Source organism: Lactuca serriola, chromosome 5 (genome assembly GCF_051521515.1).
Source record: "Lactuca serriola cultivar US96UC23 chromosome 5, Lser_US96UC23_V15, whole genome shotgun sequence".
Classification (NCBI taxonomy): domain Eukaryota; kingdom Viridiplantae; phylum Streptophyta; class Magnoliopsida; order Asterales; family Asteraceae; genus Lactuca; species Lactuca serriola.
The window spans coordinates 203,093,583-203,100,488 of record NC_136412.1 but is presented as its reverse complement, the minus strand read 5'-3'; the positions used below and the strand labels follow the sequence as shown (position 1 = coordinate 203,100,488).

At 32.1% G+C, this 6,906-nt stretch overlaps 1 long non-coding RNA gene across 4 annotated transcripts; it reads right to left on the bottom strand.

Annotated features, from left to right (window-relative positions):
* Positions 1–657: 657 nt before the first annotated feature.
* LOC145053484 (uncharacterized) lies at positions 658–5,437 on the bottom strand. Of its 4 annotated transcripts, none has more exons than XR_013684493.1 (8): positions 4,503–5,437; positions 4,091–4,190; positions 3,961–4,013; positions 3,614–3,842; positions 3,225–3,446; positions 3,004–3,108; positions 2,441–2,721; positions 658–846 (listed from the first exon to the last, which is right to left on the bottom strand). It is a non-coding gene; the product is annotated as an uncharacterized LOC145053484 (long non-coding RNA). The 4 variants fall into 4 exon arrangements; XR_013684494.1 differs by having other exon boundaries at positions 3,004–3,085; XR_013684491.1 differs by having other exon boundaries at positions 3,004–3,446.
* Between the last annotated feature and the right edge of the window lie 1,469 nt (positions 5,438–6,906).

Sequence of the window (6,906 nt, the reverse complement as noted above, 5' to 3'; positions counted from 1 at the left end):
TTGACGTCCGTTCTCGCCTAACTTTTCATCGCTTCGATACCAACAACGAGACCTTCGATTCTCGTTTAGCTTGCTTCGGCTAAAAACCGCTCGATCTCAAATCGAATATTTCAGGCTGCATACCGCTAAGTCGAAACTTCGATAAATCATAACTTCCTCATATGAAGTCAGATTTGGGTGTTCTATATATATTCAGAAACCTCGTTTCAACTACTACAACATTATCCAAAGATAACGAGCATAACTAATACTTTAATTTTGACGCTTATTTTTTTATTCTTAATTAATCCAACCACATAATTAAGCAATTAAGCACAAAACACATAATACTCAAATAATACACTTCTATTATTTCAAAACGGGTTACAAAGGTTAACCTAGACTATTATATCAACATTAATGATAAGCCCAGAAACACAAGCGTTACAAAAACAATGACACTAAAATACTTATGAACTCACCGGCTTTAATTCTGATCTACTCTTTCAAAATAACTTGTATTCTCAGGTCACTAGTAGACAGGTACACTGGACTAGGTTTTTGAGAAGATGGAGCGTGTTCAAGGCTTGTCTTTTATTTTGATATATATATATATATATATATATATATATATATATATATATATATATATATATATATATATATTGGTGTCTTACAAATACATTCAGAACACACTTGTATTAACTATATTATTAGTGCAATGGATGATGTTGTTGCTTGTTTTACTATTGTGTATTGTTATGATACTGAACATGACGTCCTCAACCCCCGAACGTTTCCGCCGTTCCGATTTGGAGGTGTGACACATCTCGAACTCACATATTTGTCCATGTGCTCCAAATAGCTCTGAAAATCATAACAAACGTGAGTAGTACGGGCATTCTACAAATATAATGAAAAACACATAATTTATAATAACAGTAGAGAGATAGTTAGTTTTTTATAAATAAATACCGAGAAAAACATGTTAAAAGATGCATATAAAATGCATAACAGCTTCTAAAAATGATTAAATTAAATTAAGGAAATATAACTCAAAATAAGATGTTATATTAGACATAAAATTGAAAGTGCATTGCTAATTATTGTATCTAGACAATGATTTATGACTATGTTTTTGGCATTATTTATGTTTGGTCAGCTTTTAACAGGGACATACTTTATTAGTTTGAAGGTTATGGAGAAATTTTGTTATCTTCTTGAGGTTTTACTTCTTACACATGGTAAGAAAGTGAGTATTGGCATGTGCTGTAATTTAAAACCAAAGGCTCATTTAATTATAATTACATATTTACCTTCTTCCTTTATTTAGAACTAGGGAAGAATCCCCCGCTTTGCGGGGTTGGATATGTCAAAGAAATTGACAAAACGGTAAAATTTTATTGAGCTACATTGAGCACGATTCAAAACCTCTTATAACAAAAGGGAAAAGTTATGTTTGGTACTTAACACCTTAAGTGACAGCAGTCAACACTACCTACTTGCATATTTCTCATAAAACCAATGTATTGAAGAGATGTAAGCATGCTGCAATAAGGAGGTACATATTGTGATTATCACTAAAAATGTTAAGTACAATGCGATAATGCCTTCAGTTCACTATACCAGTTTAAGAAGTGTGCAATGTAACACCAAATATAATCATTAATTGCAACAATCAAAATACCTATACTTTCATTAAGAAAGATAAAAATGATTACATATTTTGGATGAGTATAGCAACCAATATAGAAATCATGATTGCAAGAATCGATATCATCCATGTAAAATACTACTTCTAAATATTCCATACATGCAAAGAAAAATATACTGAATGGTATAGTTTATGCCCTTGTCCTGAAACTTAGGTTATAAAGCACAAGTACAATTGAGAGACAGAAGAGCATTCCTGCTATTTTCTACAATTAGTTGTGTACATAGCATAATGACCAATAGAATACTACTTCTGAATCTTTGAAGTATGTATTCACCTAAAACTTTGATGAATTACATCAAGAACGGTTACATTTGTGATGAATTGCATCAATAATTAAAATTACACCAAGTAACAAAAAAACTCGGGAGGTACCGTAGCAAAAAAATTTGAACACAGAAGACAATATGCTTCAAGTAGTAAAGATTTCTAGAACACTAAAAATATAGTCATGGTTAAAAGCTGGTGGAGTACCCAGCAACCCTAGAAGTTGCAGATACATTGATATCAACATTAGAGCCATATTGACTACATTTTCAAAATTGTGATTACTGGTTTAAGTATACTATGAAATGTAAACTTAAGCTCCTAAAAAACTTTTACTTATAGTAGTTTGTTACAAGAAATTCTACACCCATCACATTAGACTATCAATATCTTATTCCAATAGATTTAAAAACTGTAAAAAAAAAAAAAAAAAAAAAAACAAACAAAACAAAACAAAAAAGATCATGTATGATGTTTTACCTGAGTAAAAATAACATGGAAGAAAAGGGGTTTTTTATTCCATCTAGTGTATGTGTGTAATTTGCTTTTCAATAGGAACAACCATTGGAAAGTTGGAAAACCGCATCCACAAAATTCAGAAAACAGACGATAGATACAAAACATGTACGGGTGTAGAAGATGATGGAACCGGATGGTCGCTGATGACGGTGCTAACTGAACAGAACCGCCGACTCAATCGTCGTCCTCGCCGATTTTAGTAATCCACTAATCCATTGACGCTAAAACAGGATGAAATCTCCCTGATACAAAGATTTTATTTTATTTTATTAATTTTTTCCGATAATACTATAAAAATACCTTTTCTTTTTATTCATTACAACCAATTACCAGACAACTGTTTCCTTTTTGCTAAACCAAAGAATGAAGACAAACCATTTTCATAACTAATAAATTCTTTCTAAGCAGGGTCAAATTAGTATCAAGTAAAACAGACAACATGGAACACAATTCCATCATTGATGTTCAATGTAACATAATTCAAATCGACGGAGATTGGATATCACTCATAAAAAAACACTTACCTGATATAGATAATATTCCACCACCTCCTCCCTATCTGTCAATAATCCTCTATCATTTCCTAAACATGGAACTCTTAACAATCTGTTGAGACAATATCACAAACACTTGTTGTGCAACCATAGAAGCAAAAATTAGGACTGAAAATTTACCAATAAACAATGAACTTTTAACATGCCTTCAATGCAAATCAAAAGATGATTTAAGGCTGGAAACAACTTACTTTTGTTTCCCTCAGAAATGGCAACCACTCAACGCCAGAAAGAGTGACATTTTTGGTCGTCACCTGTAATAATACAAAGGGCAGAAGAATCAATTCCAATAGGGGATTCTCTTACTGTATCTCGCCCACAGCTGAGGCTCGGTGCCGCTGCACTAACGGATCAGTATACGCAACTTAGGGTTTGCTTTCTTCAACTCCTTGTAATTCTTCTCAACAAACGAACTGTCACAATTAACAAAATTAGGTTCAGTAAAATGGATGTGGATAGATGTACGTGGAAAAACAGATAAGAGGTTATAAGGGAAATTTTGTCCAAATCATTCATAAGGGCAATGGCGTCTTTTTTTTTTTTTTTTTAAAATAGTACACGGGTAAAGTGAAAAAACTACCTTCATCTTGTTTGATGCTTCAATTCTATCCAACTGAAGAACAGATAGATTGAGCTGTTGCTGTTGATTTTGAGAATTTTCGGCGCCAGAGCAGCTTATTTTGGATGATTTTCTTGTGTCAGTGAGAATATTGGAAGTGTTGAGGTCATTGAATTTGAATTTGGAGGAAAATTTGGAGAAAATAGTGGAGGGGGTAAGGAACAGGGTACAGCTATGCAGCTAACCATATCTGAAATTTTCAAAACAACAAATAGCTGAAAATATTGTTTACAGTTAAATAAACTTATCTGAATATTGAACCCAATTCTCCTCAAAAATTGTATGTATATCCAAAAAAAAAATTTTACTTTCTTCCATTTGCTTTGTCTCCAATATCTCAACACTATTGAATCATTACTTGCTGCAAATTCAATCAAAAATTACTGCATTTTCAATGCTGTATTTAGATCCTTATGAAAATACTAAGTAATGTTTTACCAGAATATAGTAATTTGTGGCTCCAACAATGAATGACAAGTGATTTCAAGATGTTATGCCATTGATAAGCTGATTGTACCCAAGAGATGATGTTGCACTCCTACGTAGAGTATACAGAAAAACACAGATGATTAGCGGCATTTAAGAGATATGAAAGCAACTTTGAGTGCCTTGAAGCCTTTTAATGCAAACTAATATGTTTTTTTACTCTACTCTGTATACATTTCACTACCTATGCATATTTTTTGTACACGTTTCAAGGAATGTACGCCTACCCACAACAGAAAATTATGATTTTTATATTTTGTGTGCAAATTCAACTGTTTTATGAAGTGGGTTTGGGGCAAAATTGAAGAATTGTTAAAATGTAGGTCATCAAGAACAGTAAATTTGAAGAAAATAGAGGCCGTACCAGAGAATTGAGTCTCTTGAAGGATGACGATGAGGCCAGCATCAAGAACTGTTAAGATTTTTCCAAAATTTTAATTATTCTGTGTATGTTTGGAAGTAATATTGTAGCGTATAGAGAGAGAAAGTAGGAGAATTTGGCCCTAATATAATAAAACTTCAAGGGTTCTTCCATTTTTTTCTCCTCCTTTTCTTTCTCTCTGTCTCTCGGTAGATAAGATTTTGCATAGACCCTCAATCGGAACTGCAGAAGCTTAGGGCACCACCCTTGCTGCTGTAATTGAAGATTGGGAGCAAAATGATTCCATCATCATGCTTTGCTCTGTTAATCAACAGGAAAAGAGTCGATATACCCAAATATACCCAAATAAAAAGAAATGGTGAAGCAAATATAATTAATTAACTTGCCTGTATTTGTCAGAAGAATTTTGATAAACGATTCGAATTTCTCATTGTAAAATAATGAAATTAGGGTACCATGGTGGTAAGGTGCGACGGTGGAATCAACATTCTTGAAGATTTAGGGCTGATAATTGAAAATTCTAGTACCATCGACTCCTACCGAGAGTTGTGAGAAAAAATGGAATCAAAAATAGAAAAGAGGGACCCATATGAGTGGCAAACACCATCGACAAACGCCACCTTGCCACCTTCCTCCGACCAACACCATCGAAAAACGCCATCACCACCTGCTTCCTTCGTGTTTCTTTTTGAGCAGTCAAGGATCGAAGGAACCCACCTCCATTTTTCTTTCCCGATCAGTAACAGATGGGAGCCCTCAAACTTTGATTTAAAGAGTCGGTGAGGAACAGTGGGAGAGATAGAAAATAGGTGTGCGAAGCAGTCATCGATTTTGAGTTGTGCAGACGATGTAAAACAGTAAATCAAGGAGGCAGTGGAGAAGAACTGAGAGGGCAGTACACGTAGAAGGAGAAGAACGGATAAAAGAACACGTATGGGGAATGAACAGTAACGAAACCGACCCATTATGATGGAAAAATTTACAAAAAAGAAAACCCAAACAAAAAATCCAGCCAATCATAAATCAGAACTGTTCAAGTGGTACTTTACAATTAGTATGTATATATAATTTGCAATTAATAACTATTCTGGTATTGAGCCCGCAACTAAAAGAAGATACTATTTTGTCAAAGTCGATGCATTAAACACATTTTAAAGATCATATAATCATATTCTTGCATTTATAGACAGTTTGTTGTTTGTTTTGCAGGAAAATTATGAGTGAATTAAATAAAACATATGGGAAATAGGGGTGTTTGTTTGGATGTCTGATCCGATTCAATCAAGTGAATCCAAATTGATTTCGGTTTTCAAAACATGAATCCGAATAGTCCAAACTAAATTTAAATCCAATCTGATCCGATCCAATTACAATTCGGTTGGATCGGTTTTTATAATTCGGTTTTTAAAAAGCAAAACATTTTTAAAATGACAAATAATTATAATATTACTAAACTTTACACAAGAAGTAAAAACAAATTAATTAGTTGTGATTTGAAATTTATAAACAACTAATAAGAATATATATTATAGTTAAATATTTTATAGATAGAAACTTTTGAGTGAAAATGCATATTAATGTTTTTTTTTATCGGGTGAAACGTTCCTATTTGAAAAAATAAATTACAAAATTAATAAATAACTATAGATATATATTATAAATAGATAAAAAAAATGTTTATTTGGTTTTTTTGGACTATACGGTTCTTATTTTATAAACCAAAACCAATCCGAAATCCAAAATAATAATTCGGTTTTGTTGAAAACCAATCCAAAAAGTCCGAATATCCGAACCAATTAGTCCAATCCAAATTGTTCAATTGGATAATTCGGTTTTATCTGAATAGTGAACAGTCCTAATGGGAAAGGTTAAAAATGGGTGGAGTTGTTGTAATAATAAGTATTTAATTATATGTAATAGTTTTTGTAATATAATTTTCCTAATACTTATGCTTTTTTTTCCTCCCAGTACCACTTTGTGCAAGGATATCTAAATATTAAAATATTACCTTTTTAAAGTTTTAATTTTTTTACTTTGTCATTCGTAGCAATCGAGTTTTTTTGTCTTTCGATTCTACAAAACTTCAACACATACAGGTTATTTTTTAGAAAGAGCAATATTTGCTCTAACAATGTATATATTAAATTTAAATAATCATTATAAACTTATATACAACTTTTGTCTTTGTAAATTAATAGATTATTGTAAATTTTTGATTAGTTATTATAATTTGAAATTATTAATAATGTTTTCCACAGGTATTATATATAAACATCCCCATGTCGAGTTTCATAAGCGAGTAGCTAGTTTATCATGACATACTATGTTCTTAAAATGAATATGTTTCTATACCGACCATTTTGTGAGTTTGAACACATAGTGACTA